Source organism: Polyodon spathula, chromosome 10 (genome assembly GCF_017654505.1).
Source record: "Polyodon spathula isolate WHYD16114869_AA chromosome 10, ASM1765450v1, whole genome shotgun sequence".
Classification (NCBI taxonomy): domain Eukaryota; kingdom Metazoa; phylum Chordata; class Actinopteri; order Acipenseriformes; family Polyodontidae; genus Polyodon; species Polyodon spathula.
In genome coordinates this window covers 9,713,093-9,735,656 of record NC_054543.1, presented here as the reverse complement: position 1 = coordinate 9,735,656, position 22,564 = coordinate 9,713,093, and the positions used below count along the sequence as shown (strand labels likewise).

The 22,564-nt window shown below is 35.2% G+C and overlaps 1 long non-coding RNA gene and 1 pseudogene across 1 annotated transcript; both read right to left on the bottom strand.

Moving 5' to 3' along the window:
- The window catches only part of LOC121321651, a 40,011-nt pseudogene extending 20,561 nt beyond the window's left edge, over positions 1-19,450 (bottom strand).
- Positions 5,523-8,273, bottom strand: LOC121321802. Its single transcript, XR_005950975.1, has 4 exons — positions 8,192-8,273; positions 6,463-6,822; positions 6,248-6,347; positions 5,523-6,074 (listed from the first exon to the last, which is right to left on the bottom strand). It is a non-coding gene; the product is annotated as an uncharacterized LOC121321802 (long non-coding RNA).
- Positions 19,451-22,564: the final 3,114 nt, after the last annotated feature.

Genomic DNA, 22,564 nt, shown 5'->3' with positions numbered 1-22,564 from the left:
TTAATGTACTTAATGTAGTTGCCACTAACTTCAGAAGTGCTGACTGAACTAAAAACAAAATTGTGGAAGAGGTTACAAAGATAGAACAGCTTTGTTGATTCACAATATATAAAGGGTAAGGTTCTAAAGAAAGTAAAATATTTAGTATGACTGTTAAAGCAAACCACTTATTTTTTCTAAAATGACACATATCATTTACTGATACCTCCAAAACATTTTAAAAGGACAAATTACCATCTAATGCATTAGGTAGTTCATGTTTCTGGTTTGTCTGAATATTCTTCTTTGGCAAAAAGTGATACCAAATTCCCTTGGGGTGCTTCTTGTGTCCTTTCAATTCAAAACCATCAGGACAGCTGAAACTTATTTACAAACTTTTCACAAAACAGCAAACACTTATATTCATGTTATTGCATTATGATCCATATGCCCCTTCCATCCTGAGTAAAGGCTGAGTGTGTTCTAAAGACACAAACTGTATAGATTTTGATTTCAGGGACATGGAACCAGCCTGAAACCCACTTGGAAGAGTCTAAAATTAACAGAGTTGGGGTAACTTGTTACCATGAGTAACGTGTTACTGTAGTAATATTGTTTTTGTCAATAACGAGGTAATATAACGCGTTCGACTACTTAGATTTACAATCAAAACATTTAAAATAGTTTGATTGAATGTACGATTTTAAGAACTCAAATTGCAAGTATATGAAAAACACCACAGTACAATTGAAGTATACACAATATATGCGCATCTATTACATTAAGTAATTTATCTAACATAATGTTTTATATAAATTATTTCTGCTTTTTCCCCCAACTATAATGCTTGCTATCTCTTACAAAAAGCCTTTATGTAACTTAAGTTTTTTTTTTTTTTTTTTTTTTTTTTTTTAATTTTCACTCATGATTTGCACAAAGTTGCATGAATTGCAATGATTAAAATTTACTATCTGCTATATCCAGTAAATTATTAAGAGTTGTTTGTTATACTATAAACATTTAAAAAACCTGTTTGACACCTGTTTAATAAATGAAGTACCAGACATACGATTAAATAGTAAGTAAGTCAACAACGGTTTCGTAGGACAAGACAAGAAAGAAATATAACAAGTAATATAATGAGTAATATAGCGCTACTTTTTTGTTAAGTAATAAGGACATTTTTTATTTTCCTGAAAAAACGAGTAACTAGTAATAAGTTACTTATTTTCAGTAACGTGCCCTACACTGAAAACTACCCACATACACTCAACTACTCTGAGTGGCACTTCTCTTCCATTGTTTTATTATCTGTGAAATCAATTACATGTAGTATTCTGAACCAAGACAGTTCATGAACCTAACAATGAACTCAGATGTTTATTAGTTCATTTTTTAAACTGCATTCCAATGCGTCCGCCCCCGGAAATACTAGTCAAAAGCCTTCTGTGACACTGACATACCCTATTCGGATTAGATTAAATCGCCACATGATATCTGAGTTTGGGATAATCATCAGGTTCTGAAAAGGCGAGGCACAGTAGTGTTGTGAAATTGCCATGTTCACACTAAACACTTTCTCAGGGGGGTTGTCTGTAACACAGGAGAGGTAGTTTAATCCAGTCAGTTTTAGTCCTGACAAAATCAGGATTTAAGCTTTTACTAATTTACTTATTTTACTGATTGGCATGAGTTCCTTATAATAATTATTTATGGTAAAAGAAAAGTGAGAATTGTTATCAATTTTCTCAAGTAAATACTGATATAAATCAATTTAAATACACTATGCTGAAACAAGACTTGTTGCTGAATAGTGTGGACAAGTCTGTATGAACTAAACAAATGTACGTAAAAGACCAAGCTATTTGTAACTGCTTACCTTTCAGCCTTAATTTGAACGAGACAGTGCATGAGACAGGTAATAAAGTTCATATTGGAGTTGTAGATTGCAAAGATTATGTCCCACTGGACCTGCAGGACTGTCAAGGACTGGGCAAGGGTCTGCTGTTCAGCCAAAGACTGTCGCCGTCTTGACAGAAAGTAGAGTGTAGCTCTGTTTAAACTCTTATAGAGGATGCTTACAATCTGCCCCCTCTGGGAATAGGCTTTCTCCAGTACCTGAGAAAAAAAGCATAGCCACAAACACAGAAAAACATGTGCAAAAACTAAAATAGTGGGGACAGTGGCACTGGAACATTTTTTAATGTCAGGGTGGTGAAAGCCATGGAACAAAACTGTAACCCCTGTATATGATGGAAGCCATGCAAAGCCAGAGGCTGTCGCACTGCCAGCAACCCTTGTTCCAGTGCCCTTGAGTGAGGACATTAATTAAATATCATGCAACAAACTACACTGGTTTGTAGACAAATGGTACATTTACAATACAGAGTAATCACTTACCACGACAATTTGGTCCATAACAAAAAGAAGAATTTTCTCGGGCTCCACAACAGACATGCCAGTGTAGAGCTGAACTGAAGAAATCTACATTTCCAACTAATATGGCAATCTTTCCGTCTTGGGTGCTGTTAGAGATTTTATGATCTGTGAAAATAAAAGAAGCTAATGAACTGAGGATAGGAGTATGCCTATTACTGGAATATAAGAACCAACTTATACTGCTATAATATGGTACTTAGAATGACAGCTGATTGGTTATATCATGGTTCCATGGGTTAGAATATGTCATCTGTCATTAACTGGGCTGTCTCTTAAAAAAAATCTGTTACATTTAAATATTTCTGTTGCAGAGTTATCTGAAGAATGCAAAGACTCAAGTTACTGTACCATCTCTTGCCAAACGAGATGATTTTCCTTCTTCTCGACATGTCATTTGCACGATGTCCATTAAGATTTCAATCACTCAGTCTGGAAACTCTGCCTTTGATCATGTGTCTCCAATTTGAGTCAACGAACATCATTCAAAAATCTGAACAGGTACCGTTTTCCAAAAATAAAGAAAAACACTAACCTCTAGAAGGAGATCAAATGGGTGCAGATGTTTCTTGGCTGGGATGTTTATAAGAAATCACACACCTGTTTCCTGGTTGGGTTGGTAACTGTGGCAGTACTGTCTCCTGAATGCAACTGGCTTCAGAAAGCACTGAAATGCCCTGTGAGGACGTTGCAAGATAGGTCTATAGGACGGCAAGCACAAATTAATAACAATATACCTGCATGTATGTATTGTATCACAGTGCTGTTTAAATCTGTTTCTATTAAATAATTAGCATCTTCAAATGTAATTTGAATTGCCTTTATGTTTTTCAAATTGCAATTCTAAATGGTTTGGCTCCACTCCTCCAATATTGAGTTATTGCATTCCAGCGAGCCCCAGCTATGTGGAGTTGAAAGGTCACACTGTCATGTGATTTTAATGGAATGAGGAAGGCTGTTCAGTTCAGGCACTCAGGATTCTCCTGTTCAGCTCAAAACCAGACAAAGGCAGATAATTTTTATTTTTGATAAAAAAAAAAATTAGAAAAGTTTTCGAGTGACACAATATAAGCCAGTAACACCCACAAGGCCATCAAGTAACGGGAATGTTGAAAAGCCATTTAACTGGTATTTAAAGCGAAATGGGCCCGCTGAATATAAAGCTGTATTAAAAAGCATAAGCTCTTTAATAAAGCTTTACATTCAGTGAGCCCATTCAGCGTTATAAATAAATAAATAAATAGACAGGCACATTCAGTACATGTTTGGTATGTGTTTTTATCATCTGAAACAATTTATAAATAATAAGTCATATTGCAGTGTCTATTTAAATACCAAATTAGTGAGGAAAAACAATGCATGCTATGTACAGTTACCTCTGATTATTTAGTCAAAATAATAGTTGTCGCATGTAGGACATTTTTTTAAATCTTCCAATGACAGTGTATGACGAGATCTCATTCCCTCAGGAACACTATCAATGACATGGTAGGCATGCAAACTTCCCTGCCTCAGCACTTATAGTCCTAATTTATTTAATAATCTTACTTTACAGCAACTTGAAAACAAGTCATTTGTTATAATAGTCTTGCTATTAATGGACAGAAAAATGTTCCAAGGATCCCAAAAACTGAAGGAAGGCAGCACTGAATACTTACCACTTGAGAATCTGATGGGAAGATAGTGCCAACCAAAGCATGGACAACTCCTGGAGAAAACCAAAGAGGCTCTCTTGGGGAGATGTTGTGGACCAAGCAAAAAAACTGCATGACACTCCCGGGGCAGTTTATTTCCCAACAGTCTGTACCTGTTGTGGGCTTAACAGACAAATAACACACCATAGGAAAAACATTATTACAGAACATGTTTATTCATTTCACTTTTACAAGTGCACACCATTTATTATATGTCGTACAGTAATGCATACAAAATTGACGAACATGCCTACTGTATGTTCATGTACAGAATATGGGCAATCAAACCCGTCAGTACGGACAATGTCCTAGCAATCTGAAATAGTAACATGTTTTTGAAATGCTGTGTTGTTTATGTATCACCCTGTAGATTGTTTTTAATGAAGTAAATGCCTATATAATATATATATAGTAGATATATATATATACTATATAAATATATAGATATATATACGTATACTTATATATATCTTATTTTGTACGTGCATTGCTCTTACATGAAGATAATAAATTGGACGATCAATAAAATCATGTAATCTACCCAATAGGTGACATTAAAAATATTTGAAGACACAGTAACCAATTACTAAAGGATCATTACAGTTATATACATTTATTAAAACATTTCTTTTTCGTTTGCCATTCTACCGTATACTGTTTGTTGCAATTAATTAGTTCTCATGAACACAGACACCGATGTTGATTCAGTATCCTTCTCGATGATCTCAATTTCAGATGAAATAACCATTTTATTTCCTATTTCCTTACCTGATTAAAATGACCTTAACCAACTCCAAGAAAACAGTGACCAGATCCTCACATAAGCATATCTTCTGCCTTTCACTTACATTTTCTATTACATACTGCAGCATTGAATCAAGGTCCAGCAGGAAAAGAAAAAAAAAAAAAGTTAACAGACATATTATAAAAACACTGTTGCTGGTTTACATTTTAAATATATCTGTGAGTCCTTGTCAAAAAGAAGAAAAATACCAACTGAAGTTACAGTTACTTTACAAAACAACAGATTTTAATAATTTGAGGATTCATCAGCGTCCTTACATGGTATATTTCATATTTTGTAGCCTTAAAAGAAACAAAAAAAGGCACTTTATAGTTTGCCTAGCAAATGTATCTTGCATGGAGACTTAAAAACATCTATTTTAATTATGTACTTTCTCTGCTGGCCCTTCGAGACTTGGTTTCTGTAGGAATAAGGCTGCCAGAAGGAAGCAGACCTGAGGGATGTGCACATGGTGTCCTAAAAGGTTTTGCAACAACTCCTGGAGATGCACATGCTGTCTATGCAGCTGTCCAAGGGTAACTTTTTAAATTGTTAAAACAAATGAACAGAATCTCCATAATGAAAACATGTGAACAGCATTAAAAAGGTATTTTTATTTGTTGGGCAGACAGAAAAACAAACAAGCAAAGCAGGCTAAGTGATAAGATTCTATTAGGAAGATAGTTATAAAAAGTCATGATGAGAGATCCAAAAGGTAAACTTTCTAACTCGATGCTTGCTAGCGACTGTTCCTCTCTAGCAGTGGTAGGCAACCTTGGTCCTTCCAGTCCAGGACCTTGCACTAACCAAGTCCGTATTTAGTTACTTATATCTATACAACCTGTAATGCAATGACTGTCCAGGAGTCATGATAGCTTTATAACAGGAATAACATATCAAATGGCATTAACGAGGAAAGTAATACAAACATACTAATGCCCAGCAAATGCATCTTGCATAGAGATTTAAACGTGCACATTAGTACTGCACAATCTTCCGCAATGTTGGAGAGCCAGATACTTGCTGCCGTTCCATCTCTGAACTTCTCCATGATGACTGGGTTATACAGGAAGTGGATCAGTAACTTTGCCCCTAACAAAACTGTGGTTGAATGCAAATGGCCATGTATGAAAAGTAGGAACCAATCTAATCCCAGAGCCATGAACATTTCTTCCCGATCCCTTTAAAAAAAAAAAAAAAAAAAAAAAAAAAAAAAAAGCTGATTTGATTTTTAAAAAATTTACTCAAACTATGTAAACCAGTAACAAGTTATAGAAGTACATATCCCACACCAATTACAGCGAAAATACTTTTCTGTCAACACCCCTCCATTTACCCACCAACTGGTACTCACTTTGAAGTTGGGTGAAGGTTGTCTGAACAGATTAAATCTAACAGCATCTCCAGCAACTGGTTCCTCAGCCAGATTGTTCTTACATGTGTCTGATTCAAAGCTAAACATAAAGGTTAAAGGGAAATACAGTATGTGTGGTAAGACTGCATTTGGAATGGATGTATTTAAAAGGAGCTAGTGATACAGAGTATGATGAAAACTGGGTCAGTCATTACCTTGTGTAGACACATCCAAGTCATTCTCAGAAAAAAATCACATTTTCACTCAGGAAAGGTGGCAGCAGTGTGTAAACAAAGAATAATCCAAGTACTGTATAAAATACCACATTAACATGCATGTTGTGATGTTGATTAAATACAAACACTGCAGTAAAAATATAAAAACAAATGTGAGCTGAATTAGAAAACACTTAACGTTTGACGTACCTGAGAACATCACTGGTATGAAAATACCCTTTCAACAGATTTTTAGTTACAGTGCAAATAATGTTGACTTTTTCACAAGCCAGGCTGGGTTCATTAAGTAGGAAAATAACATTCAGCCGATGCATGACTTCAGCATTTCTAGGCCCATCACTGGTGAATAAAAGAAGAATATTAACTTACGGGAATGAGAAGCAGGCAACAGGGGGCTCAAAAAATATTCTTATTTGCTAATTGCTTTGTATTGACTGAAAGTCAAGCATCATTTAAATGCGTCTGTTGCGTTGACTGTTTTTTAGTGATCCACCAAATTTTATTACCTTTTCAAACTGCCATATACTGTACCAGTAAGCTTTTCAATCACACATAACAATGCTGTTGTGGGAATAGCTCTTTGTTAATGTGATCATTCGTGGATGTTACATAAATGAGATTTACACCAAAAGCATTGTAAAACAGGTAACATGGTGATTTAACTGCCGGATAGATTTTTTTTGTTAAACTCATATAATTTGAAATAACAAAAGATAAAAGAAACACAAACTGTTGGAAAACATGGATTGAGAATTGATTAGCAGTTTGCTCTGCATGTGGACTGGCAGAGCTATACTGGTGTTTTTTTCTGAAAAGAGACTAATATTGCAGATAGCAGACTGAAGGTTCAAATTGCATGTACTGCTTACAATTGATAGAGACGATGCGTCTACAAACTGCCCAACAATGACTGCAAGCTAACGAGATAACAATGCTGTGGACCAGAAGGGGCCAGGCTGTAAGACTTTCGAATGCAAAGCATAAAGGGGCTAAAAGGCTCCCAGGGACTGGCGTTGGACCCAGAGGTTCTCAGAGAGATCGAAAGAGATAATGCCACTGGGATCAAAGGGGCAGATTTATGGTCCTTTTTTCTCCAGGAGTGTGAAGAATGCACTGAGTTCAGAGGTTGTCACACAAGACTGCACACACACACACACACACACACACACATACAGACACACACACACTAAATTAACAGAATAATGTGTTGTACCTTGACCATTGGTTAAGTGTCAGAGAAAGGGGAGGTGGACCATCTATACAGAAGGGTATTTAATGTCATGCAAACATTGTAATGTTGAATATTTTGTCCTGTACCTGGGACCAGACTCCCTGCATATTTCAATAAACCTGGCAACTGATTGAAGAAAAGGACTCTGTGCATTTTCTTGAATCTACTTACTCACCATCTATTTTTTGTAAGTTACTTCACAAACATATAGATCTGCTGCAATACAGACAACTACTTCCATCATGTCATTAATGCAGACATATTGATTAGTTTAACTGTAATATTCTAAAGTCTAGACACTCGTCAATTGTCCACCAGCTGTACACAGGCTAGATCCTATCCTATTCATTTGTCTGGGCCACTGTATAACCCTTATGCTTTAAATAAAATAATGCAACATTATTTTTTGTACATTCGACACACATTGTATGGAGAATATATATATATATATATATATATATATATATATATAGTTACCTTGGAGATTTAAGATTTAAGCAGATCCACATAATGAGTCAAAAGAATGAAATTTAGATTCTCTGGTGCATTCTGCCAAATCTAGAAATAGTAAAAATAAATGTTTAAAATAATTCTAAACATTTCAAGTGAAAATCCAGTAACATCACAAAACGAATGTACCTCAGAATCACAGAGAATGTCTTTAAATACACTATGGTTTTGGATTGCACCTAATCCATAGTCAAGTTCCATGGTTCCAACATTCGAGAGTATGAGCTGAAATATTGTGTTGCTTAACTTCAACAGAAACGCCAATAACTATAACAAATTTAAATAATAATTACATTGTAATTCTATGTAATCGAAACAGAGTAAGATAATACTTATTATTAATGGTTTTATTATTCAATTTTCAATTCTACTGAAATAAACTAGGTTTAGGTTAAAAAGTCAAATGTTTCTAATTATTGACTGTGGTTCAATGTGTCCTTAAAGAATGTGGTGAAGAAAGGGTAGGCCTAAAAGAAAAAATTACATCTGGGACTATAGCATTAGGTGGTCACATGGCTGCTATGCCAGGCGATTAACACAGCACCAGACAGCAGTTATAGAAAGTATTTGTGGAGGAGCCATGTGTGGGGGAAGGGGGACAGAGAAAGCTAACTTTCTGAATAACAAAGAACTAGCAGTAGAATTATAGTAGAAAAATGCTGTACTAATCTTAAATCTGATGCAGAAATTGTATTATAGTTTTGCTAACTGATAATGACAGACACAACTAAAAAAGATTAATAAGTGATCCAATACCTTGAATCCATTCATTCATTTCAGCTCCTTCTCACACCCAGTGCTACTGCTCAGTACTGACAGCAGAACTTTCATACCTGTTACTCCAATTTTAGAACTAACTACTGTATGGTATGAGTTGTTCTCCTCATGTCCTATGCTGCCCCCTACAGAATAGTTTTGTGTTATCAACATATGGCACATTACTGTGATTAAAAAAAAAAAAAAAAAAAAAAAAAAAAAAAAAAAAAAAAAAAAACATTGCAATTTAAAGGAAGTCCTCAGTTGAAGATTTGGTTAAACAACTAATAACAGCAACCTAAACTGTTTACCACAATGCCTCACAAGTGCGGCTCCAATAGTACGAGAGGTCCGGTGAGATGCTGAGTGAGGTTTCTGGCCAGGTACAACGGAGTAGTCCTGTCACGTGATGTAATTCCCACCTAAAGGAAATAAAGCGGTCAAAGGCCAGCTTCATATACTGCTCTAACAAATCATTTAAAACAGTATAAGAAGGAGTTGTAGTCTGAAATGTCCTGATATAATTGATTTTCTTTTTATCAATCTCATATTTTTGCATACCTACATCACCTTTTTCTTTTTGATTTTGCACACATTTTGTAAAACATGGGTTGTCCTTTTTATATATATATATATATAATATATATATATATATATATATATATATATATATATATATAAACACACACACACACATCTTCAAAGAGGGCTATAATAAAATATAGAGACAAAAAAAAAGCACAGTGAGACAACACATGAGTTAGACTGACATATTTGTTCAGATACCGCTAGCCTCTACATGTACATTTCACATATAAATACCTCTTGAGCTATGACAAGTCGTTAGGCACTACTTTCCAAAGTACCTTCTTTTATGTGTACAATTGAAAGTAAACTATGCTGATCATTCTTATCTAGCAGAAAGGTTTTTAATATCAACAGACCTGCAAAAGACAATGCCTGCAAGTTCCCAGAGTAGTTTGGACCCAGTTTATAAAGAGCTGCAGCTGTTTCTTTTTCAATCAAATATGCCGAGCCAAGGTGCCAAAATAGAGAAGATATCTGCTTCCTTATGTGTGGAGTGCCTATAATGCCATGCACATCAATGACGGAAGTCAGCTCCTTAGAAATGCTTTGCCCTGGGAAAGGTTGAATATACTGCATCTAAAAAGAAAAAGCAAACACTAAAGCATCAGCCTTTGGAATATTGACAATATCCTTTGAGGAAACTGAGACATGATATTAATATCAGTTTTAACCTGTTTAAATCATTTAAAAACAGAACATATGCATGTTGTACCAATTACAGTGTTACCTTCGCTGCCCCTATTATTTTCCCATTTAAATAGGCAGTGAGTTTGCAGGTCTTTTTAATGTCCCTGGCAATGACCACAGCCATGTGATGCCACTGTCCAGGAACCAGCAGCTTGGAGCACATAAAACGGACAGAGGTTTATTCAGAATTTGTATGTTTAGTCTCTGGCTCCATCATATCCGTAAGAAAAAAAAAAAAACTCTGCTCAAGTCAAATGCTCAATGTTCAAGTCAAAAATACAAGGATAGATTTTCTGTGTGTTAAACGTGACTGATGTAAACATAAAGTTTTTTTGTTTTTTTTGCTGAATTAACACTACAGTAAAACTTTCTTTGCAAGACATAGCCCATACTCAATCACTTCCCATAGATTCAAATTAATTTTATGAAGTCTAAAAAAAAACATGATGTTTCTATGCTCAAATTAGGTGAAAATCAGAAAAAAAATGTTGTTTAGTGGCTAGAGAAATAAACTTTGTCTTTCCCAAAACTATCATCAACACAAACTGAACAAACGATGGTGGAGTCGATACTTTGTGAGGGTGAAAGTTCCGAGTTGATGTCATCGAAACTAGACTGACGATACGGTGCAGTGCAAAGGAGTCCCTAGAAACATTGAGCAAACTAAAACCTGTCTTGGATTTGCTTTTTTTCAAAAAAAAAATCCTGGTTGAAATTAGGATCTGTGTCATCTGAAAAAAAAAAAAATAGTAGATTCAATACTTAGTATAATGAAAATGTCCATGCTTGTATCATTAACTGTATCATTCATTTTCAATTTTTCTCCTGTGGCATTCTTCAAAAACATGCTGAAATGGAATTAGTATATGTAAAACTCTAAGTGTGATGGACAAACTTGTGAGAAAAATGGGGTAAAATACCTAATTGGGAAATAAATTAACATGTGATATTTCACACCAATATATTGGGATAATAAAACAATTTTTACTGAAACTGAAACTCAATTAAACAGGTAAAAATAACTCTTACATGTGGCTTGCTATCTCTTGTTGACAGTTCCTTTAAATTAGATAAAAAGCGGTCTTACCATGTGTAACCAGACTGGTAGTATGTGAGTCCATTTGATATCTCACATAAGACCCACCTTTCTGTTTGCTGGCTACACACTTTTGGGGATTTCTAAGGTGAAGGAATTGTCTTTAACAGAAAAAATATTGTGAAGAATTTAATATCTCTTCAGAGTTGGTGTGTTTACAAAAAAAATATGAAAATACTTTTATTATGAAAAAAATTACTATTTTGAATATATTCAATTTTTATATAATTAAGAATTACTGTTAAAACTGAAAATTAGCTCAATAAACTAAGAATACACATTTAAATATAATAACTTTTATTTAGATGTTTCATTTCTTTTCTCTTTAACAGCTACATTACAAAATCTTCACAAAAACTGTACTATAGTGCACTTGTTGAAAAGCGTAAATAAAGATACAGACCTTAGTAATTTATGCTCCATAGCTTGTGAAGCCAGTTTCTCAAAGATCCTTAAAATGGACAGATGTAGAGGATGAGCAGTGCTACCCAGAATGGTCTGGCAGTGAGTTAGGAGTGTGTGCAGAAGACCAGACATGCACATGATCTGTCAATTTCTCTCGGACTTCACTAACGACTGAACATGATCAGTGACTGCAAACTGCAGCTGGAAACTTCAAAATGATAAACAAGTGTGTTGTGAGAGTTTTTTCTTCTTCTTCTTTTTTTTTTAAACAACTGGCACATTTGAGAATTACAAAATCTTAAATGTAAAAAAAAAAAGGCAAATGTCTCTTTTCAAGAAAAAAGGCACCATAGTTTGGTAACTAATTCCCAGTGCAAATGTAGTGAGAGATGGATGAGAATGTACCTGTGTGTTTTCTTAATTGTATATTTTTGAAAGCAAGGGTTATCATCACACAAATAGCACCTGGATGTACTATCATGGGTTCACCAATCAATCTACTCAAAACAAACAGTAAATTCAAAGCTTCAAATACATTGTAGTTTATGAGTACAATCCCAAGTAATAAGTTAGTATGTCGTGTGTAGGGCATCTCTTATTATAACATAAATCACTTTCCCCAGTTTAAGCAACTCAGTTTGAGCAGCTCAGTTTGCTTTGCGGTCCCATCGCCTCAACTGCACGAGATGATAATAAGAGGTACACTATGCACAGATTTCCAAGACATCCATGATGTTCAAAACAGAAAAGGAAGCATACCTGCTCTCAAATTCACTAGATATCGTGGATGTTCTGCAAGCAGCTCTTCTAATTAATCTAATGGAAACCTGGTCCCCCTGAGAGAAAAACCCTTCTTCTGTTTCTGGGTGGATGTTTTTTCCTCATCTGCCTGAGGCTCACAACTGTCAGGAGCTTGTTACACATTTTCAGAATAGTCTATGTTAAGTGCTGCTCTGGCCACTTGTTCAAGACAGGTCACAATTTGTAGACAATGACGCAAAGACAATGGTATTGGCTCTCTGGAGTTTTTAACAAAATCTACAAATTCAGTGAATGTCCTACAGTGAGTAAGGTCTATGTCAGACTTTAAAAGTTCCTCCTCATTGAAGCAACCAAGCAGCCCAAAAAAGGTCTGAAAAAAGTGACTATTTACTGGATCCAGGTGGATAGCCACTGTGATGGTGTGGAGTGTTAATGGAATTAGATCCATGTTACTGTCGAGGTCCACTGTAGCCCATTCTCCAGCAGGCTGGTCACACAGAGCTCCCTCCATGTCTATCAAAGATAATAATCCATTAAATCCACCTGCCGTTCTGAAGGCACAGCAGCCTTTTGGTGTTTCTAGCACTTTAAGAAGAGACTGCAAAATAGAGGGTACAATAGAATAGACATGTTATATGTTTTAATACTATAAATGTAAGAAGGAAGTGTATTTAACAAACCAGTATCAATTATAATGCAGCTATCTACAGATTAAATATAATACATTACAGAAATGCAGTATGCAAATATACATTTAAAAAGAATATAATAAACACAATTTGATTATAATTTGATTCACTTTGACATGCATTGGTATACACTAACACTGCACTCCAATAAATATTGAGACATTGAATTTATTTTTAAACATTGGTAGGTGTTGAACAAAAAATCCAATTAGGAAGTTCTACTTCTAAATTATTAAAAGCAAGCACTTTCTGTTGCAAATTAAATAAATAATGTGTCATTTTGGGCAATACTTCTGAGGACTCCGGTGAACTAAATTAGAGCTATTCAATTTAGCATGATAATGTATCAAATGGGTGATGTGTCATGAAGGGAAGCAAAATGTAATCAGCACCAATAGAAGTAATCAGAATGGCTTTGACACATTTCAGTAAAGGTCGGAGCAAATCTCATTGCCACAGGCATTAACTCGGTTACAGTTTAATCGTCTGCGAGTTAGAATTCCTTGCGCTTGAATCTATAAAAACGATGTCTACTGTAACTCAGTAACTTGGTTAGACCTAATTGAATTTATTTCACATTCCGTGATTTGATATTGCTCATAATTTCTGGTGTGTCACACTGGAAGACTGGCAGTATAATCAAATTGAAGCTGAGTTAACAGCTAAATATATATTAGCAAATCAATCTGAATTTGTCTGTAATGATATCAAACTCCCAAAGGCTAGGATAATAAATTCACTTGCTTATTATGTTTTAAATGTGTTACTATTTGTCAAAATTAGACACAAAAACTACATTCGGTCAAGACCTTCCACTTTGCAGTCATTTCAAAGATCAGGCATATACTGCTTCTGCAAAGCTGTATCAAGTTGCCTTTCTATCACTTAAAATGTTGGAATCTTAAAATATAAATACCTACAGAAAATTGAGGTTTTCTTTTTTGATACAATTAAAAGATTGTTGTGCAATATTCTAAATGCAGAGTGGTAACATCTAAATATAAAATGTGGTAATATAAAATCCTTCTGATATAAACAAATATGGTGTGCAGGACTAGATTCTGCCTAGAGGCATACAAAACAATTCACATAGCAGGAGTAATATCTGTATTTAGGATAGCAAATGGTCTCAGCAGAAAGCCATCTCCAGAAGCTGGAGAGTCACTGGCACCTAGAGGGAAAAAACACAGCTGGCGTGTAGTGGTGGTGAAGTGGAGGCTTGGAGGAGAAAAGAGTCAAACTAGGAATAATTTAGGGAAGCCAATTTATTTTTTGACATTGGGAGAAGTAATTGCGCTGCAACACAAAACAACAACTAAGGAAAAACATAAACACAATCAGGTTTTGTATGGGACAGCCGCAGTTAAGACTTACTATAAAACAAAATCGAAATCCCTGCTCAATTTTTATTTGATCCCATCTACCAATACTCTGATACAAATGCATATCCTTTTTTTATATGTCATCATGGCACAGACTCATCTTCTTGTATACCTGGAGGAGGTCCTGTTTTAACAGCAGTTCCCCTTCAGTGGAAGAGTACAAGGCCCCAATTACTATGCTCATGTATTCCTCTGGATTTATAACTGACAGCTGTTCCAGAATACAAAAAAGTGAAAAGCTGGTACTGCTGGTCATCCAAAAAAAATCTTGATGTATGGAACCATTCCACAGTCACTTAAAAAAAACTTAAAAAGCAAAAACAAAGGTTAAATATACCTTCATTAATTAGAATTCTAAATTTGAAAACCTGGATTACTTTCAGGGGAGTTTTAAGCTGTAGTGAAACAGAACGTCAGTGATATTGTACAACCTGATAATCCATTGAGCACATACCCATTACCACTATATTTGCAGCTGTATCTAGTGCCTATCATGTTTTAAGTGGGAGGAGCTCCTAGAATTTCATTTTAAAAATGGAAATGGTAGAACATAGTATAATTTGTATATGAAAGTGGTACACAGGGCAGGTAGAATAGGGACACTGCAATATGTTTACGAAAAGGTTGCCAAGAGTAAAACAGCAGAGAAACATCAAACTGATAACAGTATCAGATAAAAGATATGTAAGAAAGCAATTTCATATGTTCTGTCCTTACTAGTATTCGTCACAGATCTCAACACCAAGGCAGCAACAACCTTCAGCATTGCAGTTGTTAGTCCCTTTTGGGCATCTTGCTCATTCACCAGTTTATTTTTCCCTTTAGTATATAAGAACTAGACTGTGATTTCAAAATTATGCATGTTGAACCAATTTCTCAAACAGAATGTTTTTTCCATTTTTTTATTATTATTAATATTTGGGTTGTTTGTCCTTTTTTTTTTTTTTTTTTTTTTTTTTACTAGTCAGATGACAGTATTTATAATTAGCCAGTTCAAATTTCATTTTAATTCCTTTTTTACATTTGTGTTGTTTCTGCCTTTACCTGGCTTAGTGCTGTTTTCAGCCTAGCTGTCACATATTTGCTCATGCAAGTTAAAAGATAAAAGTGGGTGTAATGTTGCAAGACTTTACCTGTTATACCTGCTTTTCTCAGGATCTTCGCTTATTTCAAGACCTCATCAAGAAGCTGTTTCAACAACCCACAGTCACTAAAGACATCATTGAACAGTACCGTGTGCACGGTTAGGTTGTAAAAGCACTTCAAGGCTGCCATGGTAAACCTTATAGAGAAGTTTTCCTTGAGAATATACTGAATTTTTTTAAAGGTTTCATGGGGAATGTAATCCAATTCAAAAACCATCATCTCTACAAGCTGAAAGAACTGGCTGTGGATTTGAAGAGGCTTCAAACAAATAGAGTCAGCAAGCTGTGAGACAGAATGCAATGTCCACTCCAGCAGGAAGAAGTTGGCCCTTGTCCAAGTCCAGATCTGTTTAATGGTAGAAGGAATTTGGGTGCAGATGTAGGTGCTTCCTGATTGTTGGAATGCTGACTGCAATATCTTAAAAGCTGGGAGGTTTTTTCACAGTTGTACCTGATTGAGAGAAGGGAAAATACAAGTTAAATTCTCCAAACAAATTCTTTATCTTGACATATTCCCTGTACAATATGTTACAGACTGATCCCCAAATCTCCACCTGCATGGGGCAGGGACTAATCTGGATAAGAACATCATCCAATATAACTATTTGTAATGGGGATCAGCAAACAATACACAGAGGTTGGACAACAAGTTATGAAGTTAAGAATGGCCCTGATCCATCATCTGTAATTTGCACAACCTTGGAAGGGGAAATCCTGACAACCAAGCACCTGCTATTGGCCCTTTAGCAAAGTTTGGAATTAATCATTCCATTTAAATAAAAGTGTTTGTGACATACATATACTGAGCATCAAAATAAACTTATCAATTATATTTGGAAAAAATTCACTAGATGTGATCGAAAAATGACAAACTGTTTTAGAGCAGGTGCAGTGACTTTTTATTGTGCTGATAAACAGCTGACATCATGAAGACGATGTAAAATGATCTGTCGATCTTGGGCAGGTGTACTCTTGGTCTCCCAGTTCGTGGCCTGTCATTGATAGAGTGTGTCTGGTTATACCGTCTCACCAGGTTTGAAATTGCTGGCTGTGAGCGCCCAAGATGGCGAGCCTCAGTACGCTGCCCTAGTCCAGCCTCCAACATGAAAAAAGGCAATTGTAAGTCTACAGTCAAGGACATCTGCAGATGTTTATAAAATTGCAAGTATGAAGCTTGTATCTCAAATGGTTTCTGAGATAACAGATGGTGAAAATGTGTTTATTTATGGGAATTTCTTCACTGGAGGGAAGCTTAAACACAAAATGGATAAACATGCAGGAATCTAGTCAAACCCTTACACAAAAACAATTGCAATGAGAACCAGGGTTTGAGATTTGGTACTTTCATATCCGATGCCTCATCTTCTTCCAAACAAGTACACAGATACATGATAAAAGACTGCTTTCATGAGTACAGCTGGAAAATAAATGTTGTGCTTGCAAACCCTGTTACAAAAAGTATGTTATACTTCATCACTGTGGACATTAGTATATATTGTAATGTAATCCCCTTTGATTGTCACATTAAAACAGTAATAGCAATACATCTGTAATACCCGTTGTGAGTTGTGGATCACATCGGAATTCTGGGGGGTGAGTGTTCGAAACACAAATAGCAACTTTTAACTCAGCTTGTCCACGAACTGTAAGATGAGCTATAAAATTCAGCAGATCCTCAACAGGTTTCCTATTTTCTTCATTTATCTCTGCCTCACTCCTGTATAAACAAAATGCCAAATAAAATAAAATGTACAGTAGAAATAAATGGGGTTTTTTTTGTGACTATCAGATCCCAAACGACTTATGACTATAAACTCTGGGCCAAAGGAAGGATTGACCATCTCAAACATAATTGACTATGACATGAGGAGAATTTGCAAACAACTTGAGCTTGATTGAACCCAGAAATATGCTTTTACCACAGCAGAAAAACAGCAATAGAGAATGACTGAGTAAAGACTAGACCACACAAAGAGATCCAGACTTAGAAACAGTCAGTCACATGAAAAAAATGTAGAGAAACAGAGGCTGCTGTGAAAAAAGACAGCTGCCAAGCTACAGTATATGTGAGTCTGTTATTTTTCTGCTACACTCTCATAGCGATAGGCTTAAAACATATCAGTAGCAGGGGAGGGAATGGGGCGGGGGGGACAACTGGTGAACTTGCAAGGGACAAAAGATAATGCCCGATCTATTGATTGAAGACCACAACTGGATGAGATCCTTGGTAGTCTGTGTGCTGGGATACATTCCAGCAGGGATCTGCAGTATTATGAAGTTCACAGAGGTTCAAAGGTTCACACTCATACTGCTAAATGGGATTTCTATTTCCTAAGACTTTACCCTCTATGGGCAGAACAGACTAGTGTTTATAAACTTTTTTTCTGCATATCTATCTAGTAGACAGAATTTCAGTTTGTACACATTGATTCAAAATGACTATCAAAAAAACTGTGGTAAAAGAAACTTCCAAAGGAATCCCTGGTTTTTTACTTCGCAATATAAGCCAATAAGTTGCTAAAAACCGGGATACCAACATTGTTGTATTTCAATTTTACCATGCAGTGTGCATGCTTATACCTCTGTTTTACCAACAGAGGTATATACTGAGAAACCGAATGAGTGGTTTCATATTGGATTGCAAGCACGTAAAAAAAACATATTATTTTCTGTTAGTTTGTTTTACATTTGGTTGGTTGTTTACTTTGTTTTTTACTGTGCTGTATAAATCTGGCATCAAATAATACACATCTTTGTTTTTTATTTTCTAGATGATATAACCTAACCTATATTTCTGGTAATTGTGCTGCAATTAGATTAATAATATAACAGGAAGGTGATATGTATAGTATTTTAAGGGGAATGTACAAGCTTGGTGCAAGTTTTACAAATACCACAGTATTTAAAAACATACAGCCACAGCACAAAGTCTTCTGCATTTCTGTGGCATTGCCTACTGCACCTAAGCTATGATTAATGAAAGTTATTTGACAGATCACAGAATTAAAAGCATGCTGATATTCGTATAATGTATTATTTTACCATTGCCATAGACTTCTGCGACACAGTTGTATCTTATAATTCTGTATCAGGTGGTTGAAATTAAGGCTAAAAAAAGTTCCTAGTACTGTATATACCAGGATTAATTGACCATGTACTACCTGCCACAAACTGAGAAACCATTCACAGTTTGAAAAAAAAAAAAAATCTGTATCATTGATATGTCCAGAGGCTAAACAATGTGGCAGTGGAATGGTACAACACTGTACAGGAAGTTAACTGAGAAAATCAAACAACGCAGCTATATACCAAATATTCATTACAGTTGTACAGTCTAATATAAGTCGCATGACCCCTATTTAGCAGCCATATTGGGTCAGAGGTCAATATCAGGGTTTATAAAAGCCTGCAATTACGAAATCATTTCATTAAATATTTTTTCAGATATGAACTTTGTAAAATAACTGTACAGTATCCACAATTTAACTTGACCATGAGAAAAACTGAATATAGTTGTGTACCAAGTATGAAGCCAACATCTTCAAAGGGTTAGGAAACCAAAAAATCACATGACCCCAATATGACAGTAATACACGTGAAATAAAGGGAGATATTCACCTTGTAATGACTTGGCTGTATTTAAAGCCTGGAAATAGCAATTCGTATAAGAGATGCAGATCTTCTCCAGGAAGAGCAACATTGGTCCCAAAGGGAGGTCATGGCTATAATAAGACTTTGTAGTTCATGTGTCTATACCATTTCCTCCACACAGTTCAGATCACTGAACAGCCTTAATAGTGTCTGAAATAACAGAAAACAGAAATCCTTAGTTATTTATTCTTCAAAGCAAGTGGGGTATTTATGTACATCACTTGCAACAAAGATTCTCATAATCAGGTGTTTTGAAAATCCAAGGTTGTATTGATTATACTCTCGTGTACAGGGAGACATGCCATTTGTTTCAACAATCACATGATGGATAATCAGGAAATCAGCCTGTAAATGTGGTAGGAGTAGTATGGTATAAAGTAAATATACTGTTGCAGATCTTTAGAATGCAATCCTTAGTCTCCTAGCAATCTGGTAAATTGATTAATCTTATTGGGGTTTACTAAATTTGATTACAGTGTATTAGTGTCTATATCGTAGGTGACATGATGCAAGAGGTTTATAGGAAATGTACAGAAAAAAAGGGTTTCGAAATTAGAATTAGAAACGTGTTTACATTTTATTTGGGTAGTGGTAGATCGCTGTATCTACCTATTTGTGGATCCGTGCAGATATTTACTAATTAATTTTTTTATTTTGGTTTTACTAAGAAGGTATACCCAGAGCTAGATGTTTCAATTCTGCTCAATCACATTTTTTCATGTGTTTAAAAATGACAGAATCAATTGTTTTGAACAACAATTTAAATGAAGGTTGTCTTATTTATTCCTACAATTCTTACCCGAGTGAAGATTTCCTGGAATTAATGGTTGTCTTCAGTTGTTTCACTGTTTGATGGTAAAGCTACAAACAGATACAGACACTTTAAAATACTGGCTGGTATTCCACTTGTAATGATGATGCTTACTGATTACTAAGAAGAAACAAAACAGGCATCTCTTTAGTAAAGTGTTTTAAAAATGCATTAGTCTTTGATTTTTTAAATAAAGCATGTATTGCAATAAATACAGCAGGGATATATTTTCAAAGTGCCACAAACACTGTTTGTTTCCATACACAAAACATATTATTAGAGTATGGAAACGCATTAAAATGCAGAAATTTTAATATAACAAAACACTGCAGTTACATATGAAAATATTATTAAATCAATGTAAGTATTTACCAGGAACAAATGGTGCTATGGTACGTTTTACAAAATACTTTTTTTTTTTTTTTTTTATTGCAATCTCAGAAAAGGCAATGTCAGCTGCTTGTGATTTGCTAGTTTTTTTTGTCCTTACTCAGTGATTGGCCAGCATAAACCTTTTAGCCCTACCACACTGAACTCAGCATCCCTAAAGGACCTATAGAATAGTTACAAAAATCGCCCCTTTTTCATTCTGAAAGGTTATGAGTGGTGTTGCTATAACAGTAAGATGTTTTTCTTCATGTTTTTCTTATATATGGTCACCATTCAACTCTGTTTGTTAAGTTAAGTTCTGTAATGTTTAAGGGTTGTTTAAAGTTGTCCTATTCCTTCTCCGACAGTAATGCTGAAAATCTGCCTGACCTGTTTTTTCTTTTACTTGGCAAGTCTACCACAATAACTAATATGGCTATTTTGGAAAGACAGTAGTGAAACAGTTCACGTTTAATTACAAAACAAAACAAAATAAAAATGCTTGTTATAGCCACCTGACTGAAATGCAACCAGAACTGGATGCATCGTGAATCAGCAGCTACAAATGTTTAGTTCCTAATTCACAGCAAATTCATTTATTTATGTTTCTGTTGGAGATGTGCAAACATGTACACCATCAGCTCTTCTACTAGAATGATAAATATGAAGCTTAATCATACTGTATTACTCACTGAGTCAACACTGCATAATAACCAAACTGATCTTAATAAGAGCCATCCTTTGTTAGTGCTCACTTCTTCTTTCCACTGCATGAACTGTTCCATCACAAACCGAGCGTCCTCTGTAAAAAATCAGGGCAAAACCATAGGCATGAGGTTACTGAATATAATGTGAAAAAACGTTTCTCTCAGTCAAACTATATCCTAAACAGTCAACATAGGGATGTTGGCTAAAATTGAACATTCAATTTTCAAACACCCATTGTGATAAACACCACCTTTATCACAGTAGAAATATAGTGATCTATTGGCAATAGGATCAAAGAATATCTAAATCCAGATTGACCTTGAATGAAGAGCATTTGATACATTAACATGATGTTCTTTATAGAACATCAAAGTAACAAATAACTCAATTCTCAGAAAATGGCCTCAACCATTTTGCCCCATCAATTACATTTTATATTTAGATATTGAGAAACTCAACTGCTAGTGGTGTGGCATTATATGTCTGATATTTTATTTTCAAATGGATCAGCATTTTTGTACTTAAAAGTGGCCTTAAAACAAGAAGTAGTAATGTGAAAAAAAGTACTTCTGTACATAATCACGCTTTCTTTCTTTTAGACAAGAGTGCGCTGAACTGAAAAGACCTGTTTTTTATTTTAATGTTGGTTTTCATACAAACAAAAAAGAAAGGTTTTAAAATGATACTTTAACACCAAGCAACCTACAGCTACCTTCCTCTTTTATGGTGTAATAAAAAGATGCTGTAAAGAAAATCCATCCATCCCTCATCATTAACCACTTAATCCTTTACAGGGTCGCAGTGAAATGGAGCCTAACCCAGACACAGGGCGCAAGACAGGACTACACCCTAAACGGGACGCCAGTCCATCAGAGTGCTTGTAAAGAAAATGACCTATGGAATTCTTATCTGTTAGTTTGTTAATAATACTTCAAGAAAAGTTTTAAGAACACTCAGCCTGGGGATAGAGAGGATGAGGGCACCAATCATTAACTTCTAGTTAAAACGACTGAATAAAGTTTAGATTTGCTTGTCTTTCTGTAACTTTTTTATACATCATGCAGTCTTGTTTTTAAGCCGACTGTCCATTACTGGAAGTCGGAAAACAACATCACATGCTCTTGTGTCTTCCACCTTGTTAAGGAATACAGTACATGGTCCATTATCTTCTATGGAAATTATGAGTAAAGGATTAATACCTCCCGCCACTGAACCAATAGTTTTTATTTTTAGATGCTGGTAACCTCAATTTAATTGTAAACCAGGCAGTGTTTGTGTGTATGATTATATT